At 47.8% G+C, this 21,880-nt stretch overlaps 1 protein-coding gene across 3 annotated transcripts in view; it reads right to left on the bottom strand.

Annotated features, from left to right (window-relative positions):
* The window catches only part of DAG1 (dystroglycan 1), a 49,193-nt gene extending 28,143 nt beyond the window's left edge, over positions 1–21,050 (bottom strand). The window contains exon 1 of one of the 3 annotated variants that reach the window (XM_040246936.1): positions 20,908–21,050. The gene's annotated coding sequence lies outside the window, so the exon portion shown is untranslated. Of the gene's footprint in view, positions 1–20,591 lie in introns of all 3 variants that reach the window. The other 2 variants (XM_040246937.1, XM_040246938.1) reach the window with 2 other exon arrangements.
* Positions 21,051–21,880: the final 830 nt, after the last annotated feature.

Below are 21,880 nucleotides of genomic sequence, written 5' to 3'. Positions count from 1 at the left end.
GTTCACTTGTTCCCCTTTTAGCAAAAATCAAGAACTGGAACTCCTTTATTCAGTTCATAAAGTGCCTTTATTGAACTGCAACAAGATTAAGTAACTGAATACAAAATTAGATTTATTTTAAAAGACTTCAGTAAATAAACATATGTACCATATGCATCCATATCCTGGTTTCTAACTGCTACTTGAACTAAAAGAAACCAAGGCTCCTTGTGGAAAGGGTTGACGCCAGGCTGGGGAAAGAAACCTGAAACATCTTGTTGCACTGGAAAGTCAGGAAGTGCTCAAACCACGATGGAGACATGTCAAAAGAACACAGGAGCCGGCCTCTGTGTTCCTGCTAGCCAAACCTGGGACAATCTGGGCCTCAAAATGAATAACGGTAAGAACGGGTGATATCACACTAAGTTATCAATGTGAAGTCACATACACAAAGCAATGAATAGAGGTGAGAAGGCTCTTCGAGTGAGATGACAATACAGAAGGAATGATGGTCTTAGAAGCATCACTGCCTGCTGAAAGCAGAGGGTCCAAGTCTGATAAGGAACAGGATACTTACATAGTGCTTATTAATTACAAAGGAAAAAACAGCAACTTTACAGAGGATAAAACTGTCAGGTACCTTCCCAGCCAGGGCTGATCATCAGGACAAACCAGCACTGTGCACCTACTCACATGGGGCTGGTTATCAAAGACACTGTTGGAGCAACTGAGGAATCTAGACATGGAATTATTAACAGATTAGACACTGTACCAATGTGATATTTCCTCATGTTGACAGACATATTGTGGGCATGTAAGAGAACATCCTTTTTCTTAGGAAATACACGAATAGGTATTTAGGAGTAAAGGGGCATGGTGTTTGCCACTCACTTATGGATGGTTCAGGGGGAAAAAAATGTATAGAGAGAGAAAAGAAAGAGAATGACAAAGCAAAAAGGAGGCAAAATAGAAACAAATAGTGACTCAAGGTAGCGTATTTAGGAGTTTGCTGTACCACTCTAGCAATTTTTCTGCAAGTCTGAAGTTGTATCCAAATTTTGAGTTACAAAAATACAAGATATGTGATATGAAAATAAGTGCTAAGAGAAAGGAAGGTGGGGCATGGTCTGCCTGTCTCACAACCTCAGTTCTTCCCCGACAAAGCAGCAATGTTCATCAGCAGTTGTGAGGCAAAGTCAGTAGATGAGCTCTGTGAACACTGATGGCCTAAGCAACCCTCATCCTACCACTGCACTCTGTCAACCAGCGTCCCAAGCCCCAAGCTCCGTGACTACGTGATTCAAAACACAGCCCACCAGGTCCCTACGTCCTCCTCTATGAGGTGAAATGGGAGTATCTTAAAACCATTTCCCTCTAGAAACACTACAAAGTATACCAAAGAAGGACTTTGTTTATTTATTTTAAAAGTGACTCGGATGATAATGGAAGAAAATGTCACACTGGGGCCTGAAATTACTACACTGAGCTATGTTTGCTCAAGATTAAAAATAGTTTCATCCTTCCTTCCCAGGAGCCTTCCCTCCTGGAGGGAAAAAACCCCTGACCAGACCTTCACCAAGTTCAGAGGCCCCAGAGCTAAACACAAGCTCTGGGCAGGCTGAAACCAGAGTTTCCCAGTATCAGATTTCCCACTAACAATCCCCGGGCATGATACAGTAGACACACAGTAAGCCCTGCAATGATGCCATCAGCTGTCAGGTCCTTTGGACTTACTGCAATAAAAGTAATTCAAATGGAGGTGAAACAAATTTCACCAATATCCTACGACGTACGTATGTGAGAGGCTGGGTTTCTTCAGCAGCTTTCCACAAATTACACATTTAAAGTGTCTCTAAACACTTAAACTAGGACATCTCTTTTTATTTCATTCTTACAAAGTTCAAGTGGAATCACATAGCTCATAACTAATACTTTTCACACTTTACTAGAACTGGAAGACCTCAGCTCAAGTGAGCAGATCCACCTCCTCACCCTCTACTGCTGCGTGCGGCACAGACCTCTCCAAGTGTCCCGCGTGTTCTGGTCTGAGGGTGCTCTCTCCCTCTCAGACATGCATGCTTCTGGCAAGAAACTGGTGGATAAAATCCCGGATATAGAATTGCCGGGTCAAAGGTTATGTACCTTAGAACTGATAGAGACTGCCAAAATACCCTTCAATGTACATTCCAACTGAAAGAAATGAGTAACTTTTCCCTTACTTTCACTAAAACTGAGTTACTGTTAAACTCCTTTATTAATAACATGAGATGGAAGAGAAAGGAGGGAGAGACTGGTTCAAAGAGCATGAGACAGCCTGCCCCTCTCATGCTGTTGGATTAATGGGCAGAGTGGGCAGCAGGTGTCATAATTCAAGCTGGGAGTAATGGTGCTTCATAGTTAGCCAGTGTGAAAACAGAGGAGCGTGAGTGTCCAGATGACTAATGAATCAAAACATGGCACTATGTTTTTCTAGTCAGACTTGACTACCTCAGAGGAAAATTGCTATGGAAAATTTATGAGCTAATTACTCCCAATAATAAGGTATCTGTGGTGCTCTCTGCTCCTATTGTGGGCCAGCCCTGGACCCGGGTGCCTCTTGGGCCCACTCCAGAACAACTCTGGGCTCCGGGTAGTGGGGACGCAAATACAAGTGCTGAGCCCAAGGAGAGGGACGCTAGAGGGTACTTGGGGGCTCCCAAGTCTAATCTTCATACTGTAGCTTCACTTTTCTGAAAATTTTCTAAACCGTATCGCTGAATCTAATTTTGAGGCCTGTTGTCTTTCAACTGAGGGGCACGGTCTCGGAGGAATGCTGGAGCCCAGCTGTCCTGGGGGTCACACCCTCCAGACTCCAGCAGCACTGCGGAAGAGCCATCTGTCCCAGACCAGTGCAGCCGTCCGGGACAGGCAGTTGTGTGTCTGAGCACAAAAGAGGTACTCACCAGTCCATTCCCATCTTCCTCTCGGATCAGCCTAACTTGTACACATGCCAATTAATCCAACAGAAAGTGGTGCCCACCACAGTGATGGACTCACCACCGTCCTAAGATGACCCTCCCAGCTCTATACCATGCTGGCCCCTGGTTCAAGAACCGCCGGCAAAAGCAGGTGACACAGGCAACTCGATCAAGATGAAGGGGAGGCGGGAACCAGGAACCGACTCTACCAGGAGGACAGACAGGAGCAGGAAGCCCGTCGGCAGCCGCCGTGGTTCCATCACCTGTTACAGGCACACATTCAACTACTGATGGACGAAGTGACAGGATGTCTGGGATGTGCTCCGAAACAACGGCGGGTGCAGGGCAACAACAGTCGGGAGTGTGAACGCCAAAACTGGCCCATTGATGAGTGGAAGCTGATGGATGCTGGAGCTGGTGACAGGGCCAGGGGATTCATATTACTCTGTCTTTGAGTACGCTTGAAATTCTCCACAAGACCAAAACCAAAACACAACAAAGGCATACCAAGAAAATTCCCAGCAATTTACATGTGAAGTGTATCTAAGTCACTCTTAGGTGTTAGAAGCCATGGAAAAGAATGGCTTTTTATCAGTATTATTCATGATAACCACAAGCTGAAACTACCCACATGTCCACCGACAGGAAAAGCAGCAGACTTGAAATACTACACAACAAAAGAGAACAAACTGCTGTACAGATCCACAAAGATGTCAGAGACCTAACATTCAGCAAGAAAAGACAGGCTCCTCGATATGGACTCGATACCACTGCACTTACATACAGGTCAAGAAAAGTGTGAGACTTCACTGGTGGTCCAGCAGTTAAGAACTCACCTTGCAATGCATGGGATGTGAGTTCGACCCCTGGTGGGGGAACTAAAATCATGCCACGACTAAGACCCAACATAGTTAGTTAAGTTGCTCAGTTGTGTCTGACTCTTTGCAACCCCATGGACTGCAGCCCACCAGGCTCCTCCGTCCATGGGATTCTCCAGGCCAAACAAATAAAGGTCATGAGGAGCAAAACCAGGCTCAAGGCCAGAACAGTGGTTACCTCTGGGGGGATGCTGATTGGGTAAAGGCATGAGAGAACCTACTGGAAATTTTCTATATCTCAGTGGCCTATACATATGTAAAACTGTCAAGCTGTACATTTATGATTTATACATATTGCTACATGTAAATTTTGCCTCGGCTGTTTTTTACAGTGAGAGTTTAAAAAAAAAAAATTCAAACACTACCAGTCAGCAGGCAATTCAGTGAAACAACATCTATAACAAAATAAATGTTCAGGAATGAGATGACTCTGCTCTGGCCTGGGATCATTTTGGTTGGGGTCTGCTACCTACCTGCCACTTGTTAACACTTGAGGCAAAAGCAAGGACTCCCTCTAAGGACCTTCACTCCTAAGGACACCAGAGCAGCCAACACTAGAAAACATGGCTTCAACTCCTGCTTCACCACCTAAGCAACTAGCCAGAGCTGTGGTCTGGACCTCATCAAATTCCAAGGAATTCAATTCTTAAATGTAGTGGTACAGATCTCGAATACAGGAAATTCAGCACTCCTCTCCCTGCCATGCCCGCTGCTGACATCGGCTCCTTTGGGCAGCTCCTGAGCAGAGCCCAGAAGCCTCTCTGGCCCTTCCACCAGCACAGCCCACGCCTCCCTGACTCTGGAATTCCTTACATTCTCCTCCCTAAAGGACAACCGTCAGAAAACTTGGATTCAAGGCAAGAAAACAAAGCCTGCTCAGCCTCCTTAGGCCTAAGCAACCTTGATGCACACAGAGGATGCAAAAACCTGAATGCACCTGCCTTCAAAAGTATTTAAGCGTAAAAATAAATGGAATTTTTAATGTGTGACTTAACAACACAATGAAAACACCACAGGCACATGGGAAGTGTCATAGCACCAGGGGAAGGCCAGATCAATTCTGATACATCAATCACAAGACACCTCTTCTCAGGGGCAGTTACCATCTGAAGGGCAATGGGCTTGCTATATATTGGGTTGGCCAAAAAGCTCATTTGGGTTTTTCCATTACAGCATATGGAGAAACCCAAACTCTTCAGCCAACCCCACTCACAGGTAGAGGCCAGCGGTGAGCAGAGCCCTGATCCTCCAGGGCCTCACAGCAACAGCTGATCTGGCAGCAGCGCTCTGAGGTGACCATGTGGTTGGCCCCACACCAGACCCTAGCTCAGGCTGCCCATCAAATTTTGGGGGTAAGCTGGGGTGGGCTTCAGACAAGGAAGCCAGGACTAGTGAACAAGTCCCTGGGCCTGAACCCTGAGGTTACCCTCACACTGAAGCAACACTCATCTTGGCCCTCCATGTGCCCTCCTCTCCAGCCACCAGCCAACAACACTGGCAGCTGACATGCCACCCCATCCTGTCAGGCAAGTCTCTGCACCCAGGGCTGGAGACCAGCAGGTGAGGCCACGACCACAGCCCACACAGGGCCCCACTATCCTCCCAAACTCCATGGCCTGATGGCGCAGATATGGCGAAAAGACTATGGAGTCTGGCTGCTCTCTAAGCTCTGACCCCTTGGGCTGTGTGCGCCTTACGTGGAGAAGGCAGAGACGCTGCCTTGGGGAGAAGGGTCAGTGTGGAGGAAGGAGGAAGGACCTGAGAGGGCCCTCTGTGAACCCACCTCGGTGAATTATGTTGCTTTTTTAAGTTATGACTCTTGTTTTGCATTTATTTATTTATTCATTAACTTTTGGCTGTGCTGGGTCTTCGTCCCTGAGTGCAGGCTTCTCATTTTGGTAACCTCTTGTTGCGGCTCAAGGGTTCCAGTGGAGCTCAGTAGTTAGTTCTGTGGTGCACGGGCTTAGCTGACCCGTGGCATGTGGCATCTTCCCAGACCAGGGATCGAACCCATGTCCCCTGCACTGGCAGGCGGATTCTTAACCACTGGACCACCAGGGAAATCCCATCAGCGAATCAGACCAGAGAACACACCCAGCCTTTTCCCCTTGCCACACCTGTCACACCCATGCTGGGGAAACTGGTTTGACAAGGACGGCGGAGCCACTGAGGCTGAGCTGGCCTGGCCTCTCCTCAGGCCCCACTGTCCTGCCACAGAAGTGGCGCTCTGGGTCCCTGCCTATGAGCAAGATATGGAACAAAAGGGAAGGAAAGGCCCAAACCACCTCCGCCTTGCCAGAAGGACCAGAGCTGAGGCCGATCAAGCCTTTAGATCCAGCTGCCAATTCACAGTAAACATAGAGAAGGGCGTGCTGCTCTGCACCCTGGGACACAACTGCTCAATCTGGACTGGGAGAGATCCCACAGGTCTAACTAATGGCCCAGGTTCTACAGCAGATAACTGCCAGGAAACAGGACAGAGTGGGGGAAATGTAGATAAAGAAACTTAAAACATGCCAATTAACAAAACATGCACAAATTAAACTGCAGTGCCTAAGGACAGACATTTGGGAGAAAAAAACCATTAAAAAAAAAGTAAGGAAATGGCTACAAAAGGACAGGATGGGGTCACCTTGGGAAGGAAGGGAAAGAGCAGGCTGTGGCAGGATTGGGGCACACCGAGAAGCCTCTGGGGGAACAAATAAAGCTCTCTTCTTGACCTTATAAGTTATTAAGCTCCACTTTTTTTGAAGGGGGGTGGTCTTGTTTTCTCAATTTTCGTTTTATTTTTTACACTAGTGAGGTTTTTTCCAAGTCAAAAATATATTAAATAAATAAATAAGATGAAGTAAACATAAAACTGGGCTTCCCTGGGGGCTCAGCTGGTAAAGAATCCACCTGCAATGCCAGAGACCTAGGTTTGATCCCTGGGTTGGGAAGATCCCTTGAAGAAGGGAATGGCTACCCACTACAGTTTTCTGGCCTGGAGAATTCTATGGACTGTATAGTCCATGGGGACGCAAAGAGTCAGACACAACTGAGTGACTTTCACTTTCAAACATAAAACCAGTCCTGGAAGAGCTTGAGGGCTTTGAGAAGCAGCATTTGCAGAAAGAGAACCGGAGACCAGGAAGCCTGGAAAAGAAAGGGTGGCCTCACAGGAAATTGGGAGGGGACCTCCTCTAATTCAGGGGTTCGGCCTTGGGAACCACCACTGGCGGCTAACTCAAGTCCCACACTCTCCAATAGCTCTGCTGCTTGTTAAGCTGGTATTGCAGCCATAACTGGTTCCCACGGGCAGGGTAAAGGTAGCGTAGTTTTTTTAAACTGAGTGCCCCCAAATCCCAACATGTCTAGTCATTAGCCCCTTCACAGCAGATTTTCCTGACTCCCAGGGCCTGAAGGGTTTTTAACTTGCTCCCTTGACAAAGCACACCAGCACTGCCTTTCAGGCCCCTCAACTCGTGGCGAGTCCAACCTCACAGCTTCTGTTTCTGTTCAGCTGGCTCTATCTATGCGGCCAGAACTCTGTCACCTCAGAACTGGCCAAAGTCATACTCGTCTCCCACCCCTGCCACTAGCTGACCTGGCCCATGATGGCCTCCAGTCCCCACCCCTCACCATCCCCAGACAGTAACCCCTTGCACTCCTGTCTCCTACCTCCTCTGCTGACTTGGGGATTAACAACACAAACAGAGCAAGGTTCCTCCACACACTGGGAGTGATCCTCTCCCTCCCGACCTCTTTCTAAGGCTCACATTCCCTAATTCCCCTCCCATCTCCTCTTGCAGCTTCCCCAATTACCCCCAAACCCCCCCCCACACACACTCTCTCATCCAAATCAGCACCAAACCAAAATGGCTCCTCACAGTCAACTCTGCCAGCTCCCTGAAACTCCACCTCGAAGGCCCCGCCAGAATCACACTAAGGTATGGCATCAGGGTCAGGAAAGAGCCCCACAGGTCACAGACACGTCAGGGTGCATGTGAATGTCAGCCTGGCTTTGAAAATAACCTATTACTGCCTGCCAGCTCTGTAAGCTCCTCTCCCCGATCCCTCATATCACACACCTTAAAATATATATACAAAATACAAATGACCTTAATCCAGTCACCCACCATCTCCTGACAGTTTTAATACTTCTATGCTTCAGACAACCTAAATGAGCAGCCTAGCGAAGGAATGTGGACATCACTATGAACACCTCTGGGCATCCTGCTTTCTCCACCCCAGATCCAAATCTGAAAGCAAACTGCCAAGGTCAATGATCCCCCCACAATGATAAGGAGTCTGCAGTGCCTGCAACAGAAATGGACTACTTCCACAGCAGGGTTTTCTTCTCTCGTCCTGAGCATCAACTCCTCACAGTGGCCTCCTCTGTGAGGCCCTGCCCTGACCCAGAGCTACTCTCAGGCTGGGAGAAGCCCTGTGGGCCCCACTTCCTTTCAGAGGATTTAGTGACCATTTAGAGATTTTCCACTCCCCTCTGGGGGGTATCATGTCATTTTCTTATCTGATAACAGCCAACAGCTTTATACTCAATGCCTCTAAAACAAAGGTCAGAGACCAAATGTCTTCACTATCTGGAAATCACCTGGAGCCTTCTCCAGTAGGAACCCACAGGCAGCTCCCTCTGGACACAGAATCATAAAGCCTGGTACTTTCATTATCCCGAGGCTGGAACCCAATTTTTGTCTTTAGGATAATTATCCTCCACTCAGAAATCAGGCAACAGTGCCTGTACCCTTATCTTCCTTATACTCAGTGGCTCTAAGCTCGGTTTGTCCCTCAGGGGGTCAAGGAAGCCCCAGACACTTCAGGTTTCTAGGGAGGATGCTGACTTTACAGAGTAAGGTTCTGACATTCCGGACTAAATTCATCCTACTAAATACCAGACCATCTGACCTGCCTCTTGAGAGATCTGTAGGCAGGCCAGGAAGTAACAGTTAGAACTAGACATGGAACAACAGACTGGTTCCAAATAGGAAAAGGAGTACGTCAAGGCTGTATATTGTCACCCTGCTTATTTAACTTATATGCAGAGTACATCATGAGAAACACTGGGCTGGAAGAAACACAAGCTGGAATCAAGATGGCCAGGAGAAATATCAATAACCTCAGATATGCAGATGACACCACCCTTATGGCAGAAAGTGAAGAGGAACTCAAAACCCTCTTGATGAAAGTGAAAGAGGAGAGTGAAAAAGTTGGCTTAAAGCTCAATATTCAGAAAACGAAGATCATGGCATCCGGTCCCATCACTTCATGGGAAATAGATGGAGAAACAGTGGAAACAGTGTCAGACTTTTTTGGGCTCCAAAATCACTGCAGATGGTGATTGCAGCCATGAAATTAAAAGATGCTTACTCCTTGGAAGAAAAGTTATGAGCAACCTAGATAGCATATTCAAAAGAAGAGACATTACTTTGCCGACTAAGGTCCGTCTAGTCAAGGCTATGGTTTTTCCTGTGGATGTATGTATGGATGTGAGAGCTGAACAGTGAAGAAGGCTGAGCGCCGAAGAATTGATGCTTTTGAACTGTGGTGTTGGAGAAGACTCTTGAGAGTCCCTTGGACTGCAAGGAGATCCAACCAGTCCATTCTGAAGGAGATCAACCCTGGGATTTCTTTGGAAGGAATGATGCTAAAGCTGAAACTCCAGTACTTTGGCCACCTCATGAGAAGCGTTGACTCATTGGAAAAGACTTTGATGCTGGGAGGGAATGGGGGCAGGAGAAGAAGGGGACGACCGAGGATGAGATGGCTGGATGGCATCACGGACTCGATGGACGCGAGTCTGAGTGAACTCCGGGAGTTGGTGATGGACAGGGAGGCCTGGCGTGCTGCAATTCATGGGGTCGCAAAGAGTCGGACACGACTGAGCGACTGAACTGAACTGAACTGAAACAACAAATTTTAAGTCTTAAAATTCCTGTTCTGAAGAGTTCCAGCCCTATAGCTCAGCTGGACTGTATGTTCCAGGTACAGAAACTGCTGCTGCCTAACATTCAACCAGGCATGCCCACTGGCTCCAAGTCTCTTAAAATGCATCTGCTAGCTGAAAAGTCAGTTTTATAAGTCCCCTAGTCAAGAAGTCATATGGTCACATGGGGAAAAAATAAGTATGTTAAAAAAAAAAAAATAAGCATACGTGTAGCCCTTTGAAAACCAAGGGCTTTTCAAACCAGGCATGCAGTGTAGTTGAATATTCAGAGAGATAAATATACAAAAAAAAAAGGAAACCAAGCACTTCTTGTCAATCAATTCATAGGACAACCTTGCCAGGCTGAGTTCCTTCTACTGCACTAGTAAGGCTCGAGAAAAGAAGCTGGGCATGTCGAAGAATCGCCAAAGGAACTCCTTACAAACAACGCTATCTAGCTGCCAAAATCCTTGATCCTCAAACTATTTTTGCCTTTTATTCATCTCGCTGGGGCCAGTCCCTCCTGGATCAGCCACCCGAAGAGAGACACCACAGCGCTCAAAGCTCCACAGGTGAGCGAGCAGTCAAGCCAGTGCTGCTTTTTGGGAAGCATAGATGGGAGAATCCCATGGACAGAGGAGCCTGGACACAGAAGTCCACAGGGTTGCAAAGAGTTAGACATGACTGAAGTGACTCAGCACGATGGGCTCACAGTCTAAGGCTTTTTAAAATATATATATATATAAGATACTACTTGGTACATATAAAATATAATTTTAAAAAATAAGATACTACTTGGTACACATAAAATATAATCTATTACATATGTAAAATGAAACACAATTTAAAAAAAGCCTGAATCAATTACTTAGCCTAAGAAATATGTCCAGCCTTTATTAAATATTGGGCTTCCCTGGTGGCTCAGATGGTAACCAATCTGCCTGCAATGGAGGAGACCCAGGTTAGATCCCTGGGTTGAGAAGATCCCCTGGAAAAGGGAAGGGCAACTCACTTTAATACTATGCCTGGAAAACTTCATAGACAGAGCAGCCTGTCGGGCTACAGTCCAAGGGGTTGCAAAGAGTCAAGATGCAACTGAGCAACTAACACTTTTTTTTTTTAATTATTAAATACTGGACTCTCAAGTTTACACCAGAAAAAGTACAAGTGTAAGAATAACAGGTACCAATTATGGAGAGGTGTAGGACTCACTACCAGAAAGTTTTACTTTCTCTTCAGCAGCCTATGGGGACGAGATTCTCTCCTGATTTTACTGAGGCAGGGGGGACAAGGGAGCTCTGGACCTCTGGTATATTCCCTTCTTAGGCTCAGGTTTCTACTGCTGAGGGTAGTCAGTGTTTCCACTGTCCAACCTCATCGAACTTGTACCACAGGTCCTTGCTTGTCTTGCTAAAAAGCAAGGGCCTTAATAAGTGGGTAGACCTCACCTCTTGGGAGGTCACGACTCAAGAGACCGTAGCATGACAAGGCACTATCTGAAAAAGCAACTCTCCTTTAGAAAACTCAGTATCAAAAGAGAAAAAAAAAGAAAACTAAGTATCATTTATAAAAAGAGCTGGCATCTGCAATGTTATCTCAACACAGCAAGTTTTATTCCTTTATTTGATAAAAACGAGTGCCACTCCCAATCTTAAAATGGAGAAGGAAGCAGATCACTCTGCTCAGGTAGCAGGTTAAAATAGGCTTGAAATTTTTTTAAAAGAAAAAAAAAAAGTAGGAGGAAGGCAAACATCCAGGACAATGCAAGTACCAGCTGCTCCTTTCACAAGACACTTCCCAGAAAACAAAGAAACTGTGCATGTTGAAGCATCATGGGAAGAACGGATTTTTTTTTTTTTTTTTTAACTATGATCAAGAACAATTTCAAATCGAGGCATTCGTGGTACAGTAGGTAGCTTAGCTGCCTTCCAAGAACAACTTCCAGGACCGTTCCAAAGTCAACCTACCTGGGTTTTAGAGGAGCAAATTTCTGAGTGGCCTTCCAGGCAATCAATATAGACCTCATGTAGAAAAGGCCTTCGCCAGCTCCAGGCAGGCCTGACTGGGCCTTCTCCATCTCCTGTCCACTACCAGCTCACTCAACTACCCTTCACAGAACCTGCTAAACAACTGCTGACGACAAACCTGGCTCCTTATCTGAAGCCAACGCCCTCGAAAGAGAGGCAGCCAGCGACCTCTATCTGTTCACTCTTTAAGTCATTAAGGTCTCCCTTAAATCATTAAGGATCGCTTACATTTTTTTTTCCAAGGACACACTCGCCTAGGGTCAGGAGAACTACCTGATGGGTAAGGCAGTTTGGTATCAAGAGAGAGCTCCTGTATCCAGAACAAACCTGTTTCTTAAAAGGCTAGGTCTCGGGACTTCCCTGGTGGGCCAGTGGCTTAGACTGCATTCCCAATGCAGGGGGCCTGGGTTCGATCCCTGGTCAGGGAATGTCGATCCCTGGTCTGCATGTCACAACTAAGACCCAGTGCAGCCAGATAAATTTAAAAAAAAAAAAAAAAATTTTTTTTAAATTTCTCTGGCTTCTCCTATCCCATATCCCAGCATTTCACATCTTCAACAAGGTCTACAGTTGATTAAAGCCAAAATAAGTTTTTCCCCAGCTCTACTGAGATACAACTGAAGACCAGAATAAATCTGAAAAGCAAGAATCTGAGTCCAGTTTCATTCACAAATAGATTAATCCGACGCTTCCCAGTGGATTCAGAACACAACAAAGGCCAGGGGCAACTGCCCAGCCTCCTGTGACCAGGCACTCAGTCACCCTTGGGAGCAGCAGGCCTGCCTCTCCAAATATGGCCTGAGATCTGCCGCAAGAGTGAGCTCAGCCCTGGAAAGGGGTCCACAAGAATGCTGACCGAGACATGACAAAATCAGAGCGCAGCCCCGAGGGCAAGCGCAGCACCGGCACCATGGCTCAGAGCACTCCTGAATGGCAGGGCAGCCCGTGAGGAAAGCACGGCTCGGCGGGCGCGTGGCCCCCGCAGCATCCCGTCGCCACGGCAGACTGCAGAGCGGCCACGGCGGGCCGGACACTTAGGTGGAGGGCTGTGCACAGCCCACAATGGGCCCCATTCTCCCTGCAAGCGCGTGGCAGGAGGGGAGAGGGGAGGCCGGGACATTCCTTCACCCCCTCACATGGAGGGAAAGGGCACAGGCAGCCCAGGGCAGCAGAGGCCTGCCGAAGAAGACAGCCTGAGCAGCCATTTTCCCTTCTAGCTGCACTAGCCAGAAAGGACCCCTCCTGAAGAACCAGAAGGGAGTCCTGAGGTGCCAACTGACTGAGTCATGTGGGTTAGGTGGCCTACACAGGTGTCCTCTCTCTGGGCAACAGTGTCCAACCAGAAGGAAAAAAATAAACACACACACACTCAGGCACCCCACGGTCCCCGTCAGCCCAGGGCTCGCACTGCAAAAACAATCAACTTTTCCCGCTAAAGATTTCTTCCCGGTGCCCAGGAATCCAGTCACTTTTTAGACTACTTTTAAAACTGGATAAAGCACATGCTCAGACTGGCAAGCACAGTGTGTTAAGTCTATACTACTGACCCTTCTGACAAAATACTGTGATCTTTTCCAGGTAAGCAGAAACAACAGCTGGGAACAACCCAGAGAAGGAAAGGAGACAGGAATTCTGTTACCTGTGACTTTAATGAATTCTATTTTTAGATCTTTAATAAAGAGTTTCTAGTCTCCTCCTAACAAATTTTTCTACTCAGGCAATTCAGTCTTCCCAACATTGCTCAAAAGTCTAAAAATAAAAGACACTTAGTCCAGGATGCTTAACATAACAGGTAGAGCAAAGTTCAAGACACTTCCTCATTTTCCACAAGACCCTCTGTTCAAGGACTACTCATCAGGCTAGTCTCCGCTATTCAAAAATCCAGTAAGTGAGGCTCCCTGAGGTCAGGTCAGATCCAATGCAAAGACAATCCACCAGCCCAAGCAGAAGCAGGCACGGGAGATTTACAGCGACGAGAGACGAATGCTTTATGAAAGCATTTCTTATATAGTAAGGGCCCAGAAAATGGATGGTGTATCACATGCTGATTAAGAGCTAAATAAAAAGAAAATAGTATTTGCAGTTCTATCACTGACTTCATCATTTTCCTTGGCAAAAACTGGCTAAAGAATCAACCCAGCCCTGGAGAACAACTAGGCTAATTAAAAGAGGCATTTCCGAAAACCAAGGCAGAACTGGTTCACTTCTGCCCAGATAGCCTCGGGAGCCTCCTTAAGTACTCCTTTAACAACCCCTGGAATTCCTGGGGGAAATGTTCCCAGTACAGTGAGAAGTAAAACAGAGACAACTCTAACATTTGCCAAAACAGGCATCTTCCAATTCCACGAATTTGTTTCAATGCATATACATTAACACCAGCTATTAGAAAGGACTCTGTAAGCAGCGCTTCTTATTTGTGGATTCCCATACTCCATATACAAAAACTCAACATCCACAGAAATGAAGAGCAAATGCCAAAACAGACGAAAATGGGCACTGGCCTCTTTTTCCCTGAGTATGACACATCCTTCCAAGGGCTTCACTCGTCCTTAAGCTTCCCTCAACTGGCACAACTCCCCTATACTTAGGGTATCCGAGGGCTGTGACTGCCTCAGGAAGAATGAATCTGTGGCCACACATACCCCCAGTGGCAGGGACTATCGAGTCTTGGCCTCCATGAGGCTCTAAAAATTGCACACACATGCAAGTCACAGAAAAGGGGCTAGGGAAAATGTACACAGTGCTTAAAAAATGACATTCAATACAAACCTGCCTTACTTGATGTTATAAATGGGCTCCTTCAAAACTGTAAGTCACACTGCACTTTTTCCAAAAGTTTTATATTTCATATTGTGAAGGTAAGAAAAAGAATCCTAAAAAAAAAAAAAAAAAACTATGTACAAAGATGTCAACTGCAATATTATCTACTATAACTAAAGTAAGATTAACAACCGTGTAAGAACTGAAGACAGGTTAACCATCAGAAATGTTATATTTATAGAACAATGAATACTATAAGGCTGAGAGGGCAAAAGTAAGATTAAAAATTAAATTTTAACTCGGTAAAAGTGCTGCCCAAGGGCCATCTCTGGAGGACACCCAGGAATCAGGGGATACTGGCTGCTTCTAGGGAGGGGAAGCAGGGACCGAGGGGATAGATCGAAGAAAGATTTCTTTCCCCTGTACAAAAATCCTTTAGAACTTTTTGAGATTAACCATGTGTTAGCATTTACTATTTAAAGAAGGAATAAAGTTGGGGAAGACAAGAGATTTTCCCCTTACTTTTATCTTCCACGTTTCTTTTTTTAAATACATGTATTATTTAATACAGCTTTTGCCCCACTACAGTGCTTTAAAATTCCATGATCATTTTGCCAAGTACGTGATTATCTCTCATCTTGCTTTAGCAGCCATCTCCCTTTCCAAGTACCTTTCTTCAGGCTCTAGTGCTAGGCTGCTTTAAAAGCCTTATCTTAAGGGGACTTCCCTGGTGGTCCAGTGGTTAAGACTCCTCATTTCCACTGCAGGGGGAATAAGATCCCACATCCGGTGCAGCAAGGACAAAAAAAAAAAAAAAAAGCCTTATCTTCCTGGAGAGCAGAAGCTCTACGGGAAAAGAAGGAACCAATATTGGTGAATGTCCACAACCAAGGCAGCTTACATACACCACAACCACCACCTCCAAAGGAAGTGGGGCGTGCCACTCAATCTGCCCACACCACCAGTCACCCTTTACTGCCAAAGGATGACAAAGAAAGTGAAATGTCGTCTGCAGAGTCAATCTAGGATCAAAAAATTATAAACAGTTTCAAAACCTACAAAATTAATTTTGATGTCTAAAACTTAGACAGGGGTATTTTCAAAAATAATTAGCTCAAGAAGGCATAACTGAGAAGCAAAACCTCAACACTATTAAATGCATCACAGGATGTGTAGGTTAAAGACATTGTTATAAAAATGGTTTTTTATATTCAGCTGATTATTCCCATTAGGATTCTACTTATAAAACATAAATTAAGTCAACATACTGCAAAAGTTCATTCAGATTTACTTCACTCCAGCAGAGAACATAGGACAGTTTCATCAACTTAGACACACTCAGTTCATGATACTGTACCATGGCATGCCATCCATCCTTCCACCCTGGACCCAGAGCAAAGCTAAGAAAATGCTTAGCTCTCTCAAACCCAAGGAATGGGAAAATAGGAAACCCTATTCCCTAGGGCTAAATTAAGCCCTCTGGCTGGTGTAATTTTGTAAACTACTCTAAAATCCTATTTATAGAAATTGCTATCTGAGCAGTATCACTGACTAATGATCAGAGTGAAGAGCGGCAGTCAAAAGGCGAAGCAGGTTATGCAACTCAAAGGAAGACTACTTTAAATTAGTGCCCAAAGGCATGGGCACACAAAGACCTACTGGGAAATGACCAGATTAATTACCTGCATATTCAAAACCACCAACATCTTATTCCTGGACTGGAGCGTCAACCCAGGAAAAGCAGAGAAAGATGGGGGCTTAGGCAACAAAACAGTAACACTGGCAAAGGCAGAGAAATATTCCTGAACGTGGAGGAGGGAGAAATCCTTGACCAATACACAGAGCACCTAGAAGCCCCCACTACCTATATTCTCACTCAGAGTTCCCCTATGGTTCAATACTCTAGTCCCCCTCTGGGTCCCCTTTCATGTTCACACCAGCATTTCTTAATTCTCTGATACTCTGGAAGCCTCCAACCTCCAAGCCGTTACCCTCTGCAGTGGCTCAAATCTAAACAACGTACCCCGGAACCTGGAATATTGAATCACACTTCTCCTTGCTGACCTCCTACACTGGTTAGGGAAAAAACTCTTAAGACGGGACTTCCCTAGTGGTCCAGTGGCTAAGACTCCACTCTCCCAATGCAGGGGGGGCCGGGTTCAATCCCTGGTTGGGGAATAGATCTCACATGTCCCCACTAAGACCTGGCACAGCAAATAAAAATAATAAATAAATAAAACCTTAAAAAAAAACTTGGAAGATCTCACTCTTATTCTTGCCCACCCACAAAATGAGTCTATCACCACTTGCCATTCAGCTAGACTAGTTATATGCCTCTTATCAAGAAGGCTACCATCAAAAAAAAAAACCCACTTAAAAAGGAAGCATGCGGTAATGGGGCTCTGAAGTCACACCATCACGGGACACCTTTAGTTTGTCTTGCACAGGTCAAATGTGCAAGTCACTGGCAATTCTTTACCTGAAATCCAGTCTAAAGCTACATTACACCCACCGTGATTCTGAATATCCAAAAGTATAGATGTTTCCCTCCACCTACCAAGTGGGTCAACAAGTTGTGCTCTCTTCTGTTAAGTTTCCCTCTTTTTTGCCCTGTTGCTTGCCTGCCACAGAAACTCAAGCCTTCCCCACTTCAGGCAATCTAGGGGGCCCTTCTTTTTTATTTTTTTCATTTTTGGCCATGCCACACACCTTGTGGGATCTCAGTTCCCCGACCAAGGATTGAACCCAGTCCTCTGCAGTGACACACTGGACCACTAAGGAATTCCCTAGGGGCCCTTCTTTATTCGGAGTTTCTCAAGTCCTCATCAGTGCTTGGCTAATGCAGCCTTAATCTTCATCTTTTCACTGTCAACCTCCTGCCTCAGTCTGGGATAGATCCCTGCTGCTACCAGCAGCATTCAGGTCCCTAACATCTGCTGAACTGGCTCATCTTGAACCTTCTTCATCTCCACTGCCCTGCTGACCACTGTTTTAGTTCAGAGCCACTATCTCTCCAATGGACCACAGCAGTAACCAACCTGTCTCTAATCCAGCCCAACCTCAATATTCACACTGGGGGCTCACTTCTGAAAACCCAGAGCTGATCCCATCACAGCTGTTTGAGATCTCCAAGGTTTCCTGTTCTTCCATAACATCAAACTTCTCCATGTGGCCTTCTGGCTCCAACTCAACCTTCCAGAACATACAGAAAACCAGCCCAGCCTTCTCCCCCTGGTCCCCTTCCTCTGTTCACTTCTTTTTCTTCCACACAACTGTGACCTTCCTGCCACCACTTCTTCACCAATCAAACCACTAACCCTTCTTGAAGGTCTAGCTCAAATGTAGTTCTCCCCTAAGGTCTGCCCTCTCCAGCCTAGGACCCAAGTTCATTGGCTTACCTCAGTACAGTGCCCAGAGCCATCAGCGCAGGGCTCAAGAAGGCTTTGATAAACCCTAGATTTCTGAAAATGGCCCCTCAGAGCATGTTCCTGGAGCTTCATGTGGGATCAGTGATCACTTTCTCATATCATCCCAGCATTCTGCCCACCACCAAACAGCCGGGCTTGGGCTTTGCCAGAGAAGGACCCAACTGAGACCACCATTATTAGTCTGATACAACAAAAACACAGATGGGTATAGCCAAACGTCCAACCAGGGTTCAAATCCTAATTCTGCCACATGACAGCTGTGTGACCTTGGGAACATTCCTTCGTCTGTGACTCAGTTTGCTAAGCCACTGGAAAGGACTCTCAGAAGCATTCACAATCGTGCATGCAGAGCAGAAACTCAGAAGGCCCTAGACTGTGCTGGGGTAGATCCATCGCATCACTGATCCAGAGCTCAGGAAAGGCTGGAATGACTGTGAGGTTAAAGGACTGAACATGCTCTCATTTGCCTCAACAGGGATGAACACATATCTGTTTACTTCAGGGGTTAATATACCAGCCCTGCCCAAGAAAAACTGCAATGCCCCCAGTTCAAGTGAGAAATAAGGTTGTTTAAGGTTGTTAACCAAAAAAAAAAAAAAAAAAATGCTATGCCTCTCCTTTTGTAAACAATAACCCCAGTCTAAGTGGCCGGAGGGTCCCTCAAAATTCCACCAAATTCAGTGTTCAAGAGACACTAGCAAATTTACAGAAGAGGTGATTTAAAGCCTTGGTCATGTTAAATATTCTGGCCCACACATTCCTGAATAGAGCCTCCTCCCCCATCACAGCCTGGAATTCCCTTTGCTCAAACTTTTCAGCTAGTCTCCTCAGCTGGCTCCTTCACCCTCATGTGTCCTCTAAGGGTTTAACTCAAGAGCCCTAGGTCCTTTTCCCATCCTCTCCCTGCACTATCTATGTGGCCACCAACAACACCTTTCTAAACATAGGTCTGGACCACACCACTCCACCGAGGAAAACCCTTCCCAGACTCTGCCACCTTGAGTATGAAGTCTGAACTCCTTGGCACAAGAGAAAGGCCAGGGGCCCCCACCTCTCAAGTTGGAGGACTCACAGGTGCTATTTTAGGCACTCATGTACATGTGGTTCCCTGAGTCCGGACCTTGCTGTCCCCCAGCTAATTTTTGCTGGCCCTGCAAGCCTTGGCTCAGGAATTCCCTCTCTCCTCAGGCTCCCAAGAACCATCTGAGCACACTGAGCGGGCAGACACTATCAATCATAGGTTCCCTGTCCCCCACTGTCCACCATACTGACTTCCATAAGGGGAGAACCAGGCTCTTTTTTAGGGCTGGACAAAAAAAATTGTTAGGGCTTTTCTGGAAAAGTGTATGGACAGATCTCAATCAACTTTTTGGCCAACCCAATACAGGGGTCCCCTGGACCTACCACAGAATCTGGTAAGTAGTGAAGTCAAGTATTTGTTAAATAAATGAATATACTTTGCCAAATCAATTTTTCAGAACAGTGAAGGCTGGCTCTCTGCCTCTTTCAACAGGTACACAGCAACACAAGCTTTCATGTTCCAATCAGATGTCTGTTGCTCAATTTGCATTGCTTATATCTCCTTTCACATAGTAACCTGCAAGCCTTCAACAGGCTCATCGAACTCCCTCCCCAAATCTCACTGCTCCAAGAAATGGCTCCTCAATCTCCTTTAAGCATGCAGGCCAGGAGCTCTGATTACTTGGCTCCAAAGCCAGCAAAGTTCAATTCAACTTCATATTCAAACTATGCCTCCCATGCTGAATCCTTTTTTTAGAAAAAAGGACATCCCCAAATTATCTCTCTCAACAGCTAAGCATAGAACAACCTGATAAAGTTACAACAACCCATCTACACCAAACTCCCAAACACCTGGTAGCACATTCAACTCTCCATCTGAACTGATGTCCTGTAAACACCACCACCCTGCACAGAAGTCTGGCTTCCAAGCTTATTTAGGGAAACAGCAGGCCCGGCTCTTAAGTTAGAACTCTAGGCTATAACCGTGCTGTCCCAGGCTGTAGCTCTCACCAAGGCCAAACTTCACGGTCACCATTAAAACTCATTCTGAAGTTCACAAGTCGAAGAGCTTCTCAAGTCATAGAGATCAAAATACGCATTTCAAATCAGCAGCTGAGATGGTGTGAAATTAACTTGAAATTTACGGCAGAAGCCTTCTAAACCCAGAGAGCCATTTATCCTAAGACATTTCCCCAAATATTCCTGCAGGTGAAGGTGGTTTTCCAAATACTAAGTGAAAAGGTGAAAAGGTAGCAGCAGGCTTCCAAAGAAGCCCAAGTGTGTCTGTGTGTGAAGGGGTGACCCCAAGCCTCTGAGCTCAGGCTCCGGCGGCTGCGGCGCCCTTCCCCGCCTCCTGAGGGGACTCAACGCCCCAACCTCGGGATCTGGCCAAGCTGGGAGGCGCGAACCTCGGTGGAAGCCCGGGAGGCAGTCCGCAGGCCGGCCGCACAAGCCTGCGGCCGACGCGCAGGCCCCGCGTTCCCGGGAGCGCGGGCCGGGCTGAGGCCTGGCCCATCGCCGCGGCGCGCAGCCCGGGCCCGGACTCTGGACGCCCCCAGCCTGTGCCTGAGGGGCCGAGAGCAAAGGGCGGCTCTACCCGGGCCCCGCCGCCGCCTCACCCGCAAGGACGTCCGCGACCGTGTCCCGGCCCCGGGCCAAACAGCGAGCAGCAGCAGGTGTTCCTCGGGAGGCTCCGCCGGCGACGGAGATGGGGGGCCTGGGCTGGCAGGCTCGGCGGCAGTGCACGGGCGGCGCACTCACCGAGCGCCGCCGGGCGGGCCGCAGCAGGTGCTCACGCTTTCCGGCCGCGACACGCTGCCGCCGCCGCTGCTCCCCGGGGACTCGGCGCGAAGCTCACGCCGCCGCCGCCGCCGCCGCCGCCGCCGAGCCCCAGGAGCGCGAGCGCCGCACCGCAGCCTCCGCGCGAGCACGTACCGGGCGGCGAGAGGGCGCGGAGCGCGAGGGCGGGGCGCGCGACCGAAGCCTAGCAACCCCCTGACACGCGAGTGCCGCAGCCAATCCCGCGGCCAGCTCCGCGCGGCGCCGACCGGCAGTCCCCGCGACGCCCGCTTCTGCCTGCGTCGGCCGCCCCGCAGCGCGCCGCACCCGTGCATAGGCCCCGCCCCCGTCCGCGCCGCTCCGCTCATTGGTCCGCCACGCCCCCGCTCGAAAGGACACGCCCCCATACTGGAAATCCCGCCCGCGGCCAGCCGGGTCGGTCCCCGGGACACGCCTCGGCCCGTCCGGGTTGCCCGGAGAGCTCAGGACTGGGGGTGGGGGAGGGGCTCCCCACCCAACCTCAGGCATTTGGGCGTCTGAGAGACATCCAGCCTACCAGGGTGGTCAGGCTGGATAACTTGGCCTGGCCGCAACTGGCCACCCATAGACTGCCTTCCGCCTTCCTGATTTCCCTCAAACTCAGATCAGGTTATTTGTAAGCCAAGAAAACAATCAGGAAGCGTCCTCCAGATTGGAATGATGATGGCCTCGTTGCCCGACTCTTATATTGATGGGGAAACTGAGGCGAGGGCCGGAAGAACAGGAAGCCGGCCCCTCTCCGGGGGGCCTAGCCCCCAGCAGGCGGGCGCGTCCGGGAAGCGCCTCAGGCCTGACCCTCCTCCATCCTCCTCCTGCCCTGAACACCCGGAATCCGATGCCTCCTCAGCCGCCAGAAATAGCTCTGATCCGCTGGCACTGGTCACTCGCTCGAGGCCCCACATTCTTTCAAGGAGTTGGGTGAATAAAGGGCTGGGAGTTATTGCTGAGGTCTGTCTCCCTTCAAGGAGACGGTCCTAAAGACTCTCACTCTCCCCAGGGCTTACCTAAACCCACTATCTCAAAGGCCCCAGAGTCCACAGATAAGGGATGACTCTGGGGATGCGACCTGAGGTGGGCTCTGTTCCCCAAA

The sequence above is a fragment of the Oryx dammah genome, unplaced genomic scaffold, assembly GCF_014754425.2.
Source record: "Oryx dammah isolate SB20612 unplaced genomic scaffold, SCBI_Odam_1.1 HiC_scaffold_9, whole genome shotgun sequence".
Lineage (NCBI taxonomy): Eukaryota > Metazoa > Chordata > Mammalia > Artiodactyla > Bovidae > Oryx > Oryx dammah.
The sequence above is the reverse complement of the archived record's forward strand: the minus strand, read 5'-3'. Positions and strand labels throughout refer to the sequence as shown.